This window comes from Parasteatoda tepidariorum, chromosome 1, assembly GCF_982258835.1.
Source record: "Parasteatoda tepidariorum strain Cologne lab strain chromosome 1, Ptep-v5.0, whole genome shotgun sequence".
NCBI lineage: Eukaryota > Metazoa > Arthropoda > Arachnida > Araneae > Theridiidae > Parasteatoda > Parasteatoda tepidariorum.
In genome coordinates, this window is record NC_141755.1 from 49809586 (window position 1) to 49830756 (window position 21171).

At 29.4% G+C, this 21171-nt stretch overlaps 1 long non-coding RNA gene across 1 annotated transcript in view; it reads left to right on the top strand.

Annotated features, from left to right (window-relative positions):
• Positions 1–20811, top strand: part of LOC147816442 (uncharacterized) — a 419310-nt gene extending 398499 nt beyond the window's left edge. The window contains exon 7 of the long non-coding RNA XR_015433603.1: positions 18914–20811. This is a non-coding gene — a long non-coding RNA (uncharacterized LOC147816442). The remainder of the gene's footprint in view (positions 1–18913) is intronic.
• The last annotated feature ends 360 nt before the right edge of the window (positions 20812–21171 follow it).

Below are 21171 nucleotides of genomic sequence, written 5' to 3' on the forward strand. Positions count from 1 at the left end.
AACTATTCCTTATCTTTCTCGATATTGCATTTTAATATTAATTATTAAATTTTGTAAAGTTCGGAGCATTTTACAAAACCTTTTAAGGAAAAAGTAATACTGTTTTATATGCATATTATCAATTGCTTTATGTACTGCTTTATGCAAAGTTTTTAACGCTAACATTCCTTTTGTATGAAATTTTTACTACTAACTATTCTTTACTATAAAATGCTTAATAAAAACTGTTCCATACCTTTTATAAGACATTTTAATACATCAATTTTATGGATTTATTTTAATTTCAATTTTATGAAATTCGAGACACTAATTTAGCAAAATTTTAGAGTTAACTACTCTCTTTATATAAATTTTTTATTACAGATTATCCCTATACACTAATAGAAATTCGTTAATAGAAAATGGTTAAATAGCAATGTATTTAATCGTTATTTTTCCATATTCAGCCAAAACAGTCAAATAACCAAAAAAAGATAATATTCAAACTGTTAAGTACGGGAAGAAATGGTTATTGATTGTTTTTACGTAATACGGTTTAACGACCAGAAATCTATCTGCGTCAACTAGGCCCACCTTATGAAACCATTTTGTTCCGTGCAGCTAGATATTCTGTGGCTAAGATGGCTAATCAGTCAAACTCATAAACGGCTGAACAGGGATTCGAATCCCAGCGTTGAGACTACAATATTTCTTCCATTCCTTGAATATATGTAACGTTTCGAGTGTCCTGCACTCTTCATTCGATGACTCTTAACTATTAGAATACGAAACTATCATTCACGCATGAGTGGCGCAGCACATACAGAGCTCTAATCTCCGTTTTATTTGTATGGTTTAAAAAACTATGCTAGTTGTAAATGGGTGCAAAACCGTTTAGTTTTGTATTCATGGTTTTTTTACTGTACCAGTCGTAAACGGTTTCATAACCGTAAAAATAATGTTCCTGACTATAAACTTTACGGTTAATCGGATGAACAGACTGCTTCTGGTTATTTTAGTTTTTTAGTTTGCATAATCGTTTTTTTTCTTGGGAGGGGGTGGTCCAAAAAAAGATTGAGATCAGTACTTGTTTCAAAATAATTTTATTTTGAAAAACTATTTAAATTTGAAAGATATTGTTGAAAGGGATTGAACGAATTGGTTTTCATTTACTAATTTTAGTTTAACAGAACACAGAACGGTTTAACAGAAACAACCAACGGAACTTACTTTATTTCAGGTTTAAACTTTGCTTTAAAACAAATTAATTAATATTTAACTAAAATGTCTTGCTTTGAAATGCTGAATTATTATCACTAAAAACCCCGTGTTTTTTCTCCTAACAAAGTTAATCCCGTGATTAACAAAATGCGATCGTTGTAAATGCTTTTGTACTGTTGTTGATGTTGTAAATGTACTTTTTGTTCAAAAATAGAATGATAAGGACTGATAAAAGTATGGATTGGAGTTCTAATCCTTGTTTTCGTTGCTGAAATGGGCTTTGGTAAGAGATGTGTTAAAACTCTTCTCTTTTATGACGAAAGAGCAGATGATTGTAATACATTAAAAATGTGATTTTATTTAAATTCGATATAAAGATAGGTGTTACAATTTATGAGGCGGTATTACGAATTCGAATGATTGGTCTGTCTTGCAATTCTTTCGTTTAAATGGCAAAATAAATGCAATTTACATTATTATATTTTACTCTTGTGTTTATGCCGTTCTTATGCTTAAAACGCAATTATTGAATGAGATCTAAAATTTAATTAAGAAATGTAAAATTTAATGAGTTGATGATAATTTTTAAGCGATATTTTCTCGTGTTTTTGAACAATATTTAAAATAATCCTTTAGAAATTATGTAAAAAAAAACTACATTTATTTTTATAAAATATTTTACGTTATGTAAATCTAGTTTGAAAACCATCCCTAAAAATTTGATATGAATATTTTTTGAATGACAATAAACTTAAAAGTGTACAGATAACATTTTAGCATGTTGCTATTTTATAAATATTTGTTCTCTTAATCATAAAATAAACATTAATCGTAAGTAGTCTCATTTAAATTAATTGTAAGTAGTCTCATTTAAATTAATTGTATAAACATTAATGCAAATTTTATTTAAACGAAAACTTGATGTTAATTTTTTTTCTTCAAATATATCTTTTTATTACTTTTTTTTCAATCTACTATATATTTTTAAATCTTTTAAAACAGATATAGAGTGCACATCTTGCAAACTTAACGTAATTTTCTGCGTTATTGTGAAGTTTACTAAATTAAAACTTTTAGAATTATTAAGAATAAAATAATATTTTAAACATGTTTTTTTTAATTTAAACTCTTCACTAACAGAAAGTGAACTTAATTTGCATAAATTGAACTTTTTTTCACTAAAATAAATTATCTGCGTTAGTACTAGCATTATTGCAAAGTTTACCTTAACGAAACTTTTAGAACTCTCGAAGTTGAAATAATATTTTACCCTATTTCCATGACTTTTACTTCTTTAACTTCCATTTGAGCTCAAATAAATTCAATCTAAGACGATTTCGAACTTTACTCTGAACAAAAATCATGATTGTTGTGTAAACATTCGAACAATACTCGTTTCCATGTTAACATCATTCAGTAGAAAATGAAGGCTCAGTATTGGGGAGGGAACAACTGACGCAAAGAGAAAGCTTCTATTCTTCTTCCTTTTCATTCGTCGCTCTGCATCTTCCTTTTTAGACTTTCCGTTCTAAACCACACAAAAATCTTTCCAACTTTAAAAAAGGACTCGTGTTTGAGCTTTTAGCGCAAACGATGTCACGGTTAGAAGCCATGCCTCTAAATTTCGTTTTATTTTTTAGTTTGTCGCAGGTGGCAACGGCGGTATGCAGGCTAAAAGTTGCCGATTTTTTTCCCCCTTCTTCTTTCTGGCAACTCTTTTAAAGCAGACGATTCCTTTCTTTTCGAATCGGATTTTTGGCGGAAATTTACATGCATTGGAGTTTTGTAAATGTATGTGTTCAATACTTCTTTTACAGTGAACGTGTTCATGTGGCCATGTAATCACGTGATGGAGATAGTCCCCTTAACCCCCCTTTTCAGTGTGAAAGCGGGGGTGGGTCTGATTTCTTGTGAGTAGTATCTTATTCTACATAAAATAAAGATTTTTCTTAAATGTATACCAATGAATTCTAGCTCAGGTCCCCCCTCCCCTACCCTCCTCTTGTTCAATTCTAATAGAGAAAAGAAGAATTCGTGCAGAAGTGGCGAATATTAACTCTTGAAATAGATTTGGAATTCGAATAAGTTTCATTTTTCCGAAGAATTTGCAATAAAAAGTTTTGCAGGAACTATTATTAGCTTCTAATCATAATTAATTAGCTTTAATTATGAAATGCAAATTTCTATGATTAGCTTCTAATCATAATTTTTTAAACAGTGTTTGACCTGTCTTCGCCGAGTACTCTTTTTTTCAATGCTTCTTAATTATACTTTTGTCTCTGAAGACATTGTGGGACAAAATTTCCACAAAAATCTGTAGCAAATTTTTTTTCAAAAACTGAATAATTCACGAATGAAGTATCCCTCTAAAATTTCCTATGAAAGCACATGAAGACATTGATAGTGAGATATATTTATGTATGCTCTGGTTAAAAAGTCAATTTTTGAAAATGAAAATATGAAATGCGCTAAGAATTTAAAAGGAAAGATTTAGTTTTATATCGTCACAACTTTGCAATAATTATAGATGATTTCGTTTTGAAAAGATATAAAATCGGAAAATGTTTTTGTTGTGTAAAATTTTTTATTTTGATAATTATCAGTTATGAAATAGCTTTTTTGAAAAGATTTTCTTTAACTGAATTCAAAAACTTAAATTGCTTTTCATGTTCTGCATAACTTTCAAACCAGCAGTTTGTAATTTATATAGATAAAAATATTTTTTTACATGTCATATGAATAGCTAAAACATTGGGTTGCACTTATACGCCTTGCTGATATATAGTAGACAAAAGTATATTTACTGTTTCTTCAAAATACTTACTAATAACAAAACATTTGTACGACTTTTACTATTTTGAGAAAAGGAGGATTCATTTTGAAAGGTTATCTTTGTATAAATGAGTTAGATAGCCAAAATCCCGCTTATCAGTGCAGATAACTCTTCCATATTCAACAATTTTCATCATAAATTCCAGACAACAACCTGATTCATTTTTATGTTCATTACAATAAAAACGTCATTATTTTTTTTTTTTAGAAGCGAGAATTGTTGACACTTCATCGTTCCTATTTTGGTTTAAATTTTGAAGCGGGAAAGTGCTATTCCATTTGAACACCCACCAATCAGCACACTCATTACCAAACTTTAATGGCACACTAATTTTTAGTACATATTCTCTACCTTTTTCCTAGACCCTTCAACACCCCTTTCTCTTCAAAATTACACGCACCCCCTTTCCCCCATTTACTCGACTCACTCAATTTCTCTATCCCTTGTTGAGGTTGTTGGCGAAGCATTGTTGTGACTTCCCATATATCGAAAAGGGGGGGTTGACAAGGGTAGAAGTCGTGTCATATTTGTCATCATCGCCAACCCTCTTCCCAAAAACCACTGGCCAATCCCACTCTGGGGATTAAATGAATTTTCCTCCCAATAAACGCTCTATGTTGGCTTTGCTTCCTTGTTGAAGATGGACTCTTGCAGAAGACCCTTTTAGTTATGATTTATTGGTACATTTTACTGGAAGTGTGTCGAATAGAATGTTCCGCTGCCAAGCAGGAGATTTAAATAGGATAAAAGTTGTGGTAAGTCCATTATTTCTTGTTGCTTACTGAAATCTGACTCAAAAATAAAGAAATTAAGCATTTAGCCTTCGAAATTACCTGTCCAATAGTATTTCTCCATTACGTAAAGTAGAGCGCATTCCGTTTGCTAGGTAGGAAAGCTTGATTACAAATACTATTTAAAAAAAAAGATTTTTGTCCTCATGATTTCTTAATCCTCTGGCTAGCTTGCATGTAAAATTCCATCTTCCCCTTTATATTCTTTTCAATAAACTATATTTTTTGTTTGCTAAGATCTGTTTCAAAGGACTTAAAAGAAAGAAAATATGCCTTAAACTCTCGAAAGTTAGTAAAAAAAAAACTCCCTGTACAACAGTGTACCATTACATAACGTTGGGAACATTTAGTTTTCGGGGCAGGAAAACAATGAAAGTGAAAGGTTTAATTACAAATACTATAAAATGAAGATTTTTGTTCTCACTATTTCTTGACCCTCTGACGACCTTGCACGTAAAATTTCACCTTCCACCTTATATGCTTTACAGAAAAACAAACTGATTTCTGTCTTTATAACACATGGAAATTATCCAGAAAGGAGAAGCATTCTTACAAAATAGTCGTTTTACACCGCGTTAAAAAATCTGTCGATTTTACTCATCAAAATTCTAAAATTCTTATTTAATTTCCAATTAATAATAGTAATAGGAATTAATATTATGATAATATAATACTAATGATAAAACTTAATTGAAAACATGGATACGTATTAAATGATTACAATCTGCATATGTTAAAAGAAAAAATACTAAATCTTTTGTGGGGCTCTACGTTGTTGAAGTTCGTGACAAAAATTTATTTCAAAGTTCATTAAATAAACCAACAGTTTTAAAATATCTATAAAATTATCAGAGTGTTGCATTTGAACTATTGCGTAAATTCCATATTCTAAAATTTAAACCTGTGGTGCAGATTTTATAATAAGTATTTAAGCTCTTCATCTCGCATTTTCCCTTATTAATTTATTTCCCTAACAGAAAAGTTTATTATTGTCATTATTATTAAAATTATTATCAAATTTTACTTCGACAATTTCAGCCAAATGTGAATTTAGAGGCGAAATCCTATAAAATTCTGGTGAAATGGGATGTTTTACTGAATTGTTTACTTCTTCCAAAATTAGATTAACTTGTGTGCACTTTCGCAATTATTGTCTGAAAATTAACCTTTTATGACCGTTTTGTTCCTTTTTTTAATAAACCTTTTTTTTTTAATAAATCAGTTGTCATCAAGTATAATCCCATGATTTCTTCTTTTAATATTTACACCAAAAAGTATTATTTAAATTCTTACTATTTTTGAATTAAAAGTATTCTATACACTGTTATAAATATTGAATTTAACCAAATTATCTTACAAATGTGAAATATTAATCGCTTCTTACTTTGCTGGTTTTTGATTTGTCATTCTATAGAAGAATGCATTTTGTGAAATTTTAATCGTTTCATACATTACTTGTTCTTAATTATTCATTTTGCAGCATGTCTGAGAAATGTATGAAATATTAATCGTTTCATACTTTGCTGGTTATTAATTAGTTATTCTGTAGAATGTGAAATATTAAAAGTTTCATTTTTTGTTGGTTTGCCTTTAGTCGAACTGTAGAATGCCTGTGCAATGTGTGAAATATAAATAGTTTTTTAATCATTCAGTTGAATGTTTGTTCATTGTGGGAAATATTAATCGTTTCATACTTATATAGATAGCTTTTTAGAATACCTGGGCATTGTGTGAAACATTAATCGTTTTGTATTTTGTTGGTTTTTCATTTGTCATTCCGTAGAATGCCTGAACAATGAGGAAAATATTAATCATTTCATTCTTTAATGGTCGATTTTAAGCATTTTGTTCTATATATTGACTATAACTTACATTATAGCAAAAAATATATGTTTTGCGAATTTATCATTAAAATAGTCATTTTGCTATTGACTTATTCCCATAAGTAAAAATTCGTCAAGTGAAATAAAAATATTTAATAGAATTTATGTATATTAATTTTGTATCTAACTTACATAGTGTTATATAAAAAATTTATATTAATTTTTTATATAACATCAATGTCTTTTTTCTATTTCTTACTGTTTTCGGATTATGAAAATAGTACCTTCTTAGCAAATTTGAATGTTCATGTTCTTAATCTAAAATCATATCCTTCACCTTATTCACTTTTCTCATTATAAGATACTTTTGTAACTTTAATTTTATTTTTAATTTAGAGTTGTTGAGTAAATATTAGCACTTAATGTTTTAAACTACTTGATAATGAACCGTAATAATAATCTTAAGCCGTTTGACTCCTGGGTTAAAAAAAAAACTCCCATTTCCGTTTGTAATTATAATTGAAAACTAAGTAATCCTCTTAAAATTTTATTTACAATTCTCTTTGTACTTGACAACTAAAAGCGTTCGCTATAGATATTTTACTGCGTATTAAAATTTGCAAGTTTTTATTTCGGAAATAACTGAAACATTTTAATTTAAATAATTTGATGGGTATTAACTTAGTTTAAAAATGGGGTAGAGATGTGTTATTTAAAAGTGAGTTTCCAATTTCTATTGTGATGCAATATTTAATTGCGTGTGAGAGAAAATTGTTTTAAATATGGAAAATTAACTCTCTAGAAAAATCTTGGCGCAGTTTTAAAAATAAGTATCGATATAAATTAGAATAATAGGACACTAAATAGGACTTTGTTGTTATGTATTTAAAGCTTTTGTGTATTGTTTGAATAATATTTTTTTTGTTCGATTTTAGAGCATTGTTCCCATATTTATTAATAAATTAAATGGTTTTTTATGTGTTAGATTGCGGAAAATGGTACATTGTGCGGAAATGTTTTTAAATCGTTCTTTTTTCATTTGCACCTTCAATTTTTTTTTTCTTCAGATTTTACTGTCGCCCTATTACTTATTACATTGATTAGATGTCCAAAAAGGTGTAAAAATGACCCTTTAGGCATGATTGGGACAATGTGTGGTAAGTGTTGCGCACAAGCCGTCTATACTTCCTAGAACAAGTTGGTATCCTTCGATTTGAAGCTAGGTAGGCATCTAGTCTCAACTGAGGATTGAACCACGGTCCTTGCGGCTCAGTTACAATGCATATTTTAGGTGTGAATCATTTATTTGAATATAACTAGTGGCATTTAAAAAAATCTTTAAAATAATTATTTAAATCCTTAAATCGGACCCAATTTTACTTGGAATACAATTGAGATATTTTGCTTGGTTTTGCTCTGTAACTGACGAAGATAGTGTTTATTTAATAGCAAATAATTTACTGTAAAATGTTAATAATTGCGAAGATAATAACAAGTCATAAATTTATTTGAATTCAATCTGAGTTCAAATTATTACTGCAAAACTTTTGTTAATTTTTGAAATAAACATAACATGTTGTCAAAATCGATTACAATTTCTGATGTACTATACAAGTATCAACTAACTGTAAATTTTCCGAAGAATGTTCTTTCACATTTATAAAATTTCAAATCAATACTGTAAAATATTAGCATCAAATTACTGTAAAAGTATCGGCACTCAGGGTGCCGTTACTTTTTGCCGTAAAATCCATTTTTACCGGAACATGTTACAAAACAAAAATCTGATGGATCGTAATTTTACAGTAATAATTACAGTAAAATCGCACCAATATAAATATTTATTGTAAAAATGACGGTAAAATTTTTTATAGTAAAATGGATTTTACGCATGATGCATCTAAAGTGCCAGCACTTTATACCGTAATTTGATAAGGAATTTTTTACAGTGAACTTCTAAAAGCTTAAAAATTTGAACGTGCAAGTTAAACCTGTTACTGCTTACAAAACAATACAATTATTTTTAACTTAGGAGGGAACATCATACAAATTAGCACCTTATTTAAGTTCCAGAAAAAGTACATAGTATTATGGTTGAAAGTTTCGATATTGAGTTTTATTGCCGTGCCATTACCATGAACTGAATTGTTTGAGAGAGTTCTAAATGTACGCTATATTTATATCCAGAATTGTAGAGCACTTATGGACCTTTAATGAGTCCCTACTGGAAAAAATCGGGGAACGAACCTAGAGACCGAAAAAAGTTAGGTAACTGACTCTTTATTTCCGGTACTAGGTTATTATATCCGGTACTAGGTTATTGTCTAAGCCCAAAGATAATCAAGTGATTAAAAAAAATCTTTTATTCTGACGTGTTTTAAACGTTTTAGAACCGTTTTTCAAATGACTTGCGCGTCCTGCACAATAAGATCTTGCACGAGAACTGTATGGTTTGTATCAAAAGCGATAACTGACACACATTATGGAATTTGCTGTAAAATCAAGTTTGAAATTTTTGAAAATCTCTTTTGTGTGTATTGTGTCCTAGATCCATGTCCGTTGGTTTTTTATTTATTTTGTTTATCCTATATCTGCATACATTAGTTCTATTAGACATGATGCGTAGTGTTTCTAAAAAGTGCTTAAAGGTGCTTATTTTCGATTTTCCTTTTTTAAAAGCCCTTAAAGGTGCGTTTTACATTGGGTGTTTCTAGAAAGTACTTAATTTTCCCCCTTTGAAAATGCTGTGTTATGACGATTTTCGCCACGTATTATGTTAAAGCGTGCTTTTCACACTGTTTAAATCAACGTGTTCACAATTTATTCAAACCACAATCCATTTCGGCGTACCGTCGGTCCATAGCGTATGAAAGCGCCAATCATTTTACTTGTTTGACGAAATACCTGCGAGCTCGTCTACTGAGCTGGGTTCGGTAAGATTATTGAACTCTCGTGTGCAACTTTGCTACATTTTGCAAGATATTCTCAATTTCGGGCTTCATTTTCACCCCCTGATATCGAAACGAAAAGTCTTTCGATATTTTTTATGTTGGCTAATATAATTAAGAAAATAGTTATTTGTCAGAAACTAGTAATTTTATCATGATCATGATCTTTGAAAATTATTTTGCATTTTGTTAATGTATATAGTGCTTAAAAATATTTTTTGAGTGTTTGAAAGGTACTTATTTTTTGTTGAATGATTTGGCTGCTCACCCTGATTAGAGGCTGTGTTAGTACCGATTTTGCCCACAACTCAATTCCAGAAAAAATGTCTGTTAACTGGTTTTAATTAAAGAAATTAAAACAGTAATAAAAGTTATCATTGCATTTTAATTTTCTTTCTAACCCAAAAGTTACTTTTGGAAAATCCATTATTTTTATATTATAAGAAAAAAATTTCACCTGGTGGTAATAGCAAATAAAAACTTTATATTTTGTAGAGAAAAAGTTTAAAACTAAAATCTAATGTCGAAAATATTTTTTTGTAAATCTGAAAAATTTCATCTTACTTCAAATTCTCCACTGCTTATATGAATATATATTAGCTGTTGAAATAAGCTTTCAGAATGCTTAGCAAATACTTGTAAAATACGTTTTTATTTTCTTCTCAGATTTATATGTATCAGCCGTGTAAAAGGAATTTAAACTTTCTTCTTTCCCTGGAAGAAGTAATCGATCGACGGTGTCTATGTAACGATTACTGCATTTACTATGGATTTTATGCCGTAAATGTCGTTAAAAGATGAAATCTTCCGTAAACTGACCGTTACATTTTTTTCTTTTGGTATTTTGCAATATTGAACCTTTTTTGGGGGGAACAGAGTTTTTTTTTTTTTTTTTTTTTTTTTTTTTTAAAAAAGAAGCAGCACGTTTCATTCGAAATTTAACGATAAAATTATGATAATTTTAAGTGTGTAAATTTTTGTTTTAGCTAAGCTGGAAAGATTAAGTAATAATTCTTATTCAGTTTAATACTGTGCTAATGCTATTTACTCATTGTGCGTATTAATTAACGTCACATTTTTAAGAAATTACTTATTTCGTAAAAATTGATTTGCATTACAAAATATAATTACCGCCAGATCTACACTTACAAAATTTGTGTAAAAACAAAAGCAAATTTTACTGTAAAAGTTCTTAGTTTTAATACAAAAATACGCTTAATTAATAGTAACAGAATTGCGTATCTATAAGTGGGTGAATCTTACTTTTTTTTATAGTTAATAATATTTCTAACTTTAAAACAAGTTTTTCTCATGAAATCATTGATTTTCTTATTTATTTCTAACTTTAAAACAATTTTTTTTCATAAAAATATACTTAATTTAAAAAAAAGAACTTGGAACTATGCGGAACTCTAGGGTTCCATGGAACCATCGCTGGGGCTCTCAGGGACTAATGTTTGCAGTTGTAATAAACTATTTATGAGTTCACAATTACTATTGTACTTCATTTATCACACCGAGGTTCGGCCAAAAGAAGGTCGATTCATTAGGGTTCCATAATCGAATAAAACTGAGAATAAGATTTTAAAAAATGGAATCTATGGAACTGCTGTTGTAGTTCTGCACCGCACTCAAAAGAGCCCCAAGTTTTGCGGAATTGTAAAACTCGCATTTGTGAAGGTCTTTCTTAGAGAAATTTTTCCGCATTGGTGATAAATGGATAGAAAACCTTCCACGTTTGGCCCAACATCAATAAAACTGTAATCTCTGCACTCTGCGTGCAATGCTCCGGGTACTTTAAGCCAATTCTGTAATAGAAATTGTGTACAGATTTTTCAACTATCATCAAGGATTTTAACACCTTTATTATTTTCAGATGCGAGTGCACTATTAGAGCATATAGCGTTAGGCTAAGACTACTGCATCGTAATAAACATTATGGTGAGCCCAATACTTGCAGAAGGATAAGAAATGACTTATTCCAAGTCTAAAATCAAAGATTTTTATCGCAGTATACCGCAGATTCGTTTGTGGAACATTTTATACTTAAGTTATTTGAAACCCAAAAAATGAACCTTCCTACAGGATTTTTATTTAGCTCATATTATTAAAAACACAAAACAAGTGACAAACATTTCTTTCGTAGAGCACTAAAATGGCCACGTCATTCACTAGACTTGAATTTTAAGGATGTTTTGGTTTGTTCCATTTTGGTGTTTACTGAGAACATCTTTGAATATGTTGCTGACAGTAATACCCGTTTCAGATAATTATGATTACCATGTGGTTATATTAAGCCGGTAGAATATATGCACTGAGAAAAATAGTATAGTCAAAATTACCAGAATATGGTAAAATTTACCATGTTTCTGGCTTTAAGGGAACCAAAAAAAAACTAGGTAATTCTTACCGATGTGCTTTGGTAATGATATTGGTAAAATAACAATAAAATATGCTTTTACATGTGTGATAAAATTTGGTAATTTAATTGTATAACTTTAGAGTAGGCGTAAAAACATTTATTCGGTTAAATTTACTTTTTAGTTTTGTATTTTTTACTAAATGTGTGGTAATAAGAACTATAATTTCGAAAACCAGAATTTCCGGTATACCGTTACCATATGAATGAGAAAATTGCCAAATGAATGGTTTAAATAACCTATATTTTGGTTTTATTAACCATAATTATAGACTTTTTACCAGAAATATCGTTACCCTACAGTACGTTAATTTTAACAGAATTTTTTCTCCTCGTGGTTTACACTGAATTTTATTTGTTCCATTCGTTGTTTTTATTTAATATTAGTTAAAAATCTCCATAGATTAAAATGTGAATGAATTCTAGCTCAACTTCCCTGTGTTCATAGGAGTTTAAAAAAAATAAAAAAACAAGAAATATAGGAAAAAGTAAGAAACATGCTATGTAGCGTTTTTAAAAAGTGCTTAAAGGTGCTCATTTTCGATTTTTCTTTTTTTTAAAGCCCTTAAAGGTGCTTTTTTCATTGGGTGTTTTTAAAAAGTGCTTAAAGGTGCTCATTTTCGATTTTTCTTTTTTTAAAGCCCTTAAAGGTGCTTTTTTCATTGGGTGTTTTTAAAAAGTGCTTAATTTTCCCTTTTTGAGAATGAGATTATTTTTTTCTCTGCTATACCACGTATTATGCAAAAGCGCGCTTTTCACATTGTTCTATTCAACGTTTTTACAATTCATTTAACCTCAATCTATTTCAGAGCACCGTCGATCCATAGCGTATGAAAGCGCCAATCATTTTACAGGTTTAATGAAATGCTTGCTAGTCCGCATGTGCGCTGGATTCTGTGAGATATGGCACTCTCACGTGCAACTCTTCTGCCTTTTGCATGATATTCTCAATTTCAAGCTTCATTTTCCACCCTTTGAACTCTCTTGCTCATTTTTAATGGCTAATATAATTTTTAAAAAAAAGTTAATCAAAAACTAGTTATTTTATCATGATAAATTACTTTGCATTTTGTTAGGGTATATAGTGATTAAAAATATTTTTGAGTGCATACAAAGTACTTAAAAGGTGCTTATTTTTTGTCGCAAGATTTGGCTACGCACCCTGGGAAAAATATGAGAAATCATATATTAAAAGTTATAAATGAGAAGAGAAAAAAAATCAAATTCACGATATTGTAGTGTAATTTTTCATTTGTGTCTAACTTTTCATTTAAGCGGTGTCAGCAATAAAATTTTTCTCCTCTTCAGAACTACTACTGCTAGTTGAAATGAAGGGGGGTGAGATAAAAAAAAAAATTTCACAACTCTTTTCATACTCTCTTCCATTCAATCTGTTGGTTAATATCGGGGACCAGCAGTACTGGATTCGCTTTACCCCTTTCCCAACCCCCGACGAAGCAAACACTTCTTTCTGAAAACTATTCGTATGAAAGAGTTACGTAGCCTCTCGACAAGCTGACGTCAGCGCCCTCTGCCGTTCGAGAGGGCCGCTTTATTACTGGAGAATTTGCGGCCTGCTTAAGCCTACTTAGTTTTTGAAAGGCGTCGAAAAGGGCTGAAAAGCTTTCGAAAGTAAAGAGAAAGATGAGTGATAAAAAGAGAACGAAGCACAGTTGCTTCTTTTTTTTTATCCTCTCCCCTCCGCGTCTTTTCTTCGTCGAAATCTTTAAGGTAGATTTGTTTACCTTTATGAATTTGTCTGCTCTGCTAGGCGAGAAATATTTTCGTTTTCTTTCCATATTCAAGAAAGTCGTTTGGTTCGGAAGTTTTTCTTCTTCACCTTGTTTATTAATTTTTGACAATATGTTACACGAGTTTTATTCTTTTTTCTCCCTCTTTGAATATTCAGTTTCTGGAATTTAATTTGGTGTATAGTTAAGTAATTAATATTTTCTTAAAAGTAGTTTTGACTTCAGTTAAATACCACCTTAAAGCAATCAAGTTTCTTGCTAACTATCGTTTTAAAACTAATGAAACGATGATTTGCCATGGATCGTTTTAGAACTAAATTCCGTTGCAGGTTTTAAAATTATAAAACAACTGGATATGGATAGTATTTGTTTACTTTAAAACGCGTGTTAAAACAATGCAATACATAGCTCAAGCGTATTTAACTTCTCTTACAATTCATAACGTGGGAATCCATTTTGCTAATTTAATATACTTTTTTTTAAGTAATACATTTACAACAAAACAAATTGTTGTTTATAATCATAAGCAATAAATAATTTGTAAGAATTTACCAACAGTTGTAATTATTCTATAAAAAAAAAATTATTATTCATCACAGCGGATTTTATAGTGTAAATAGCAATTCTATTATGGAATTTTTTAAAGGTGACTAATCAGTTAAATTTGTTCTTTATCACTGATGGTTTATCATTGACAGTTCGAAATGTTTTCCTTGTTTAAACATAAAATGGCGTTGCTCCAAATTTTGCACTTAATGAATTAAATTACTTTACTTGACTAAAATGTATCATGGGACGAAATATCTTTCATTCCAAATTATTTTAATAGAAAGCTTTTAAAAGATAACTAAAAAAGAACGGACTATCGAAAATAATTAAGTTCTATTGAGGGGCAAGCTGATGCTAGTTGAGCCACCTCTCTCGTAAGACTTTGACGGGGGTAAAATAAGAGAGAGAGAGTTAAATATTGCTATTAGACTAATAAGGTATTATGTCTTGGTGTATTTTTTTTTTGCACTGAATCTAATGAAATGAAATTTAAGATGATTGCACAAATAGTATTAATGATAAAAAGGTTTGACTTGCGCAACTGCAATGTTTGACTTGTACTTATTTACGCATCAGATCTATCTTGACAAATGATGTACGTTTCGTACATATGTTTTTATGCTAAATCGAGCTAAGTCATACTGGAGACAAAAAGATCTTTAGATCAAAAGTTTCAAAGGTTTTTTTATGGACGAAAAGTGTTATTTTCCACTTTTTACTTTTGGCATTGCTATAAAGCGACTGTCTAGAAAAGTGAGATATTGTTTATCAGATAGTGAGATATTGTATATTATGAATCATTTAGAAGTTATTAATGTGTTATTTATGGAAGTCTAATTATTTACCTACATCAATTCATCAAACAATAATGGCAGCTCAATTATGGTCAAAATCCAAATACCCATAAACGAGTTCGCGCGATTTAAATTTCGTTGCAGAACAGACGCTAATATATTGAAGCTTGTTTACAAATCATAAAACTAGGTTAGACTGTTGGTTATTTATAGAATGAAAGGCCATTAAGGAGGCTGTATGATACAAACTAATTATTCACTCAAAAAAAATCCCATTCTGCCGCAAACTGTTTTGTACTATCCACTTAGTAGGTGGTAATAAGTAGGATCATTGAATTTAAATACAATGAGAGATTGATTGAATGAGAGAATGATTCCTTCAGTGACTGGGCAGTGCTCCTCCGCCTTTTTATGGCTCTGGACCGGTCAAAGTTTGATAATTTTTCCACGGCCAGCTGAGAGGGAGAGTAATTGTTTTGATATGATTATTTTAATTTAATTGTATATAAACATGCCTCCAAAATAAAATGCAATTTCATGCACATTATTGGTGTAGCCTTATGTAACATCTCTCAGTTCATGGTAAGTCGTAACAAACGGGAGAGAAATACACACACCACAGTAAATAAAGTAGAAATAGTTCTTTGAGTAGCCCTGTACCAGTTCCTCCACGGACCATTCCGCGGATAGAGACCATTGCTATTGCACTCAGGGCATTGCAATATTTCTTTCAATTAATGTAAAAAAGCATAAATAGTTTGATTTTAAATTTTTAGAAAATGTTTGATTCTTATAATGAACCTAAACCTGAACATTTTTTTTCAAAACCCAAGAATCGCAGTACCTTACACAGCATAAATTATTTCAAAAGTGTAAATATGATTATTTTAATGTTTGCGTGTTATACAACATCATTTCACTAACTCTAAAAGCTGTGACATGTAACTAATTTTGTAAGAATCAATTGCCAATAACATCAATAACAACAATTTGCAATAACATCAATGGGATGTTTTGTGATATATGGAAACGTAAGAAAAAAAAGCTAATAAATCATAAATAGGTTATTTTCCACTGTATAGAATTATGCAAGATTTAAGTGCTTATGAAATATAAATAGGATATTTTGTGCTGCGTGAAATTATTTAAATCAGATACTACATAAACATGAATAGAATATTTTGGGCTATATGTAAGATTCCGTTACTAACAAAACAATAATAAGATATTTTCCACTGTGCAGAATTACGCAAGATTTAAGTTCTTATAAAATATAAATAGGATATTTTCCTCTGTGTAGAATTATGCAAAATTTATGTGTTTATGTAATATGAATAAGATATTTTGTGCTGTGAAATAATGTAAATTAAATACTACAGAAACATAATTAGGATATTTAGTACTATATCTAAGATTCAAATACATACAAAGCATTAATAGGATGTTTTGTAATGTTTGAGAAATTAAGTTAGAAACAAATGTTAAATTCACTTAACTCTACTAATCTCCATTTAAGAGACAAAACAACTTGTTTTGGCTCCACAATATTTTTGCTTGAATGTAAAATCTTCCAAAAGCAATCAATTAGGTTTTTAATGGAGAGGAAAACCTACTTTCCAATGAATAATGTATAAACATCCTGTAATACCTTTTCTCTTAGAACTCTTTAGCATAGAAACTATAACAAAGTAATACGCGTGACTAAAACTTGTTAAGCTGCTTAAATAATAGTTTGAGATCCTGTTAAAGCTGTTCTTCGTTTTCTCTAAAACGGGACACTTTCTATTTTATATAAAGCTGCAAAATTACTTAAATATCTTCCTGGAAAATCTGTTTGAAATACTTTTAAGACAAAAAAATTATACCAAATTGGATTGATGAAGAAAAATTTTCTCTTTAGTACTTAGTCCTAGAATATCTAGATTTGTGGAATTGCAACCAATTTATTTCAACAAATTTGAACATAAAATGGAAAACAATGGTGTATTTTTAAGATACATTTTGTTGTGAAACATGAGCGAATTTTTTTTCAATTTCTGAAATCTGATTTTTAATTAAATGTTTAACCATTAAAATCTATATGGTTAATGAAATATATGGTTTTATAAACTATTTTATGCCATGTTCTAAGCTGTCATGATAAACTTAGCAAATTGTACGATATTTACCAAATTTTATTACTTATTATTAAGGCCCGGATTTTGATGACATTTGCAATTTTTTGCATTTTTTGCATTTTTGGACATTTTTTGTCCTTTAGAGCATTTTTTGAGATTTATAGGGCATTTTCTTTAATTTTTGGAGCGTATTTTGCATTTTAAAGCATTTTTTAAATTTTTTGTTAATTTTTTGTAATTTTTATTATTTTTTATAATTTTTTATTATTACACTGGCTTCCAAACAATGAAGAAAATCTCTAGGATATTAACAGGTGAAGCAACATCTTTTCAAATTGAAGAAGAATTGTCAGTAAGTGTGACCGTCCTTTTCAAGTACGCACCAATAACATCAGTAGACGTTGAAAGAAGCTTCTCCTGGTATAAAAATTTGTTTTCAGACAAGAGACACTCGTTTACATTTCAAAATATTAAAAAAAAATTTAATAATCCACTGTAATTCTGATATTTAGTAATATTATGAGATGGAAGTTGTTATATTCATTTAAGTTTCTATACAAAATGAAAATGTTTTGGAGTCAATATATTTTTTGTTCCTTTTTTTGTTATTTTAGGATATAACATATTTTTCAAACTTTAATGAACGAAGAACAAGTATTGCATTGCTTTATATTTTTTGAAACGACTCATAATAATTTTAAAGAGTGAAACATTGTTTTAGTTCAATATTTTCACTTCTATTTAAGTCATGTCATAAGGCATTTTTAGCGCAATTTTCGCATTTTAAGGGCATTTTTTTTCACTTTTAAGGACATTGTTTTCACTTTTAAGGGCATTTTTTGCAGTTTGTAAGGGCATTTTTTGCACTTTTTAAGGGCATTAATTCAGATTTTTTAGGTCATCCAAATCCGGGCTCTACTTATTATAAAACCATCTTTTATCGGTTATTATACCAAAGTGCTTCGGTAAAAATTATCGAACTTTTTGGTATTCCCATGAAACCAGAAACAGGGTAACTTTTACCATATTCTGGTAGTTTTGGACATACATTTTTTCTCGGCTTTACAAAACGTTATAAATACTTTTTCTTGTCTTAATGAATATAGAAATTTATTGATTTATTAATATGTGTATGCAGAGTAAAAGTGTGTTTTCAAAGTATGTTGTTGCATGATAATTAAAGCTTTTTTGATAAATTTTATAAATGTTACCAACTAAAAAAAGTACTTCAGAAATCTTGATTACATTGATTTGTTAAAACATCGAATGCTTTTTAATATTTTCTTCCTGAAAACGTAAATGCTTTTAAAACTACACGACGTCTAGCTTCTATGTATAATTAATTTAACGACATTGTTTAAGCGTGTCTGTGATTTTGAAATGCATGTATTTCTGTAGATGCCCCGAGTAGAATTTTTTTTTCAGGGTGTACAATTATATTTATTCAATGACAAATTAATTTATGTTTAATTTCATGGCAAACGAATTTAAGACGAGTTTGTTTAATTTCGTAGCAAGTATTTGTGTCAAATAAAAAACATCGTTCTGACTCATGAAAATAGTAAATATGAATTAATATTGGATTTATTGTCATTAAAAAATAAATGATTTTCATACAAAATTGAAATCTTCCTGATCAATTTATTTCCAAACGCAACGAAATACAATCTGTGTTTTGTGTATTTTAGGAACAATGAACAATCCCTATGGTTCGTGAGATGAAGCACTATCCAGAAACGGAGCTAGTTATTACCGTTTAAAAAGAATCTGGTCCTTAAAGTTTGTTCAAGCTGCATGTATGTGCTGTGTTTGGGAATGTTGTACTGCTGGAAGAGAACCACTACAGTTTATTTTCTGTGAATAACGAAACTGCATCACTTTCCTAAACTTACCCAGACATAGTAGATAGAGCACAGGATTATATATATGGATGGATAGAGTTGCCCAATTTGATACTGAGAGCTATCATTCGATCGGTGATCGCGTATGGATGGAATTTAATTTGGTAAGACTCATTTGTCACATTTTTCACTTAGTTGATAAGTTAAGTTTAGTTTCAATTCTTTGACGAAAACAAAGAAATAATTATTCAATAAATACTGCTAATTTCCTCCAAAAAACATCTGAAACTAAACGAAAAAGCTCTTCAAAAACAATGTATAAAATTTGAGTTTTTTTTAAGAATAACAAAAAAAATTTTAAAAGCGTACTTAAAATGTTAATGTAAATGTAATGTTAATGTAAATGTAAATCAGTGTATATTATCATATACACTGATGTAAGAAATTAATAGAATTTTCAGACTTGGTAGATTATTTGTAGAACTACTGGACCGATTTTAATGAAGTTTGATACTTTGATACAATACATAACAAATAAACATTCAACAGTTATAATACGCACGCATACTCGTGCGTACCACTCGTTAGAGTCGGAAATTTCTCTGCAAATTCTCTTAATTTCTAACACCAATGTAATATTAAAGTTTTATATAGCCTTATTGTTACTAAAATCAGAAAATTAGTTATTGTTATTGTAGGTAGAAATACTAAATAATAAATTCACAAAAAAACGAGTTTATAATCAACAGTTAAAAGGGAAAAATAGCATTTGATTTCGATGAATTTTGTGGCTGACAAATTAGATCCTTAGCATTTTTTAATTTTAGAAATTAACGCAGTTTATAATTTAACGCTGCGAGCATTTATTTTTTTGTTGTTATCTTGTTTTGTTTAATTGTTTCTTAACTATCAATTCTGCGTTTTTTCAACCATTTGATTCTTATGCAACGTTATAGCTAATCACTTCTAAAAGAGTAAATTATTTATTTTGTCTCCTTTTTCCATATAAGCTAGAAACAACTTAATCACATTCAGTGAATAAACAAATTCGAATAAATGGCACCAAAATAACAAATTTTACGATTATTGTGATGATATATATCATTCGTGTTTTATTATAGTGTCTAATGATATATCAGTTGATAACTTTTGTGTTTTATTTCGTATTTATTGAAATCAGAAAATGCAAATTCTTTTGTTTGTTTTACCTTACGTATTTTCAAAATTACACATTTTTAAAGCAGTTGTTTCATTAAATTTAATCGACACGTTTGTTTTTGCGAATTTTTATCACGTGGTTACGTAAAGATGGCACTAGTTTATTTCTTTTCTTATAATTGTTTAACCGTACAGCTTAACAATTTTGAAATTTTCTTTAAACAAAACTGTGTTTTTAACAAAGCAAAAAGTATAACTCAAAAGGTTTTATTTTTAAGAAGTTTTAACAGTATACTATTTTATTATACATCTTTTTAATCAATCGTAAACACATCACAAAATTGATCATCTTGATCATTCTAATATTATAATTTAAAATATCAATCAAAGCTTACAAGAAAATATTTTGTCAGTAAAAAATGTTTTTGATTTAATAAAAATTTTGCTTTTTTCGCGAAAGAAAAATAAAAGTTAATGTAAGAAAGTTTAATAATAGTTTGATTTTACATCTGTTTAATAAAAATTTACAAAAATAACCCTTGCAAATTTTTCATTTCTGTATCGTACCATAATCAAAAAGAAAAAAATTTAAATACGTTTTCATTATTTTTCGACTAATAAGACTGACAATGAAATATGGTTTGATAATGTGCAATAAAATTTGTTAATTGTGGCAAGGTTTAGTAATTTTATCATGATACCTAAAGACCTGGTTTCTTAGGACAGGACGCCGTCAGCTGGAAATCAGCGCTAACCTCTGATTGGTCCATTTGTGAGTTTGATAGTATACGTCATCGAACGCTTATCTTGAACTACAATTGCCGTCCAACTCAACTGCAGTTGGATTACAACGTGACGTTAACCACAGAAGCAATGGCGGACAACATCCAACAGCACATTGAAACCAGCCAAGATTTTGATTTTGACATTAAACATAGCTTCTCCAT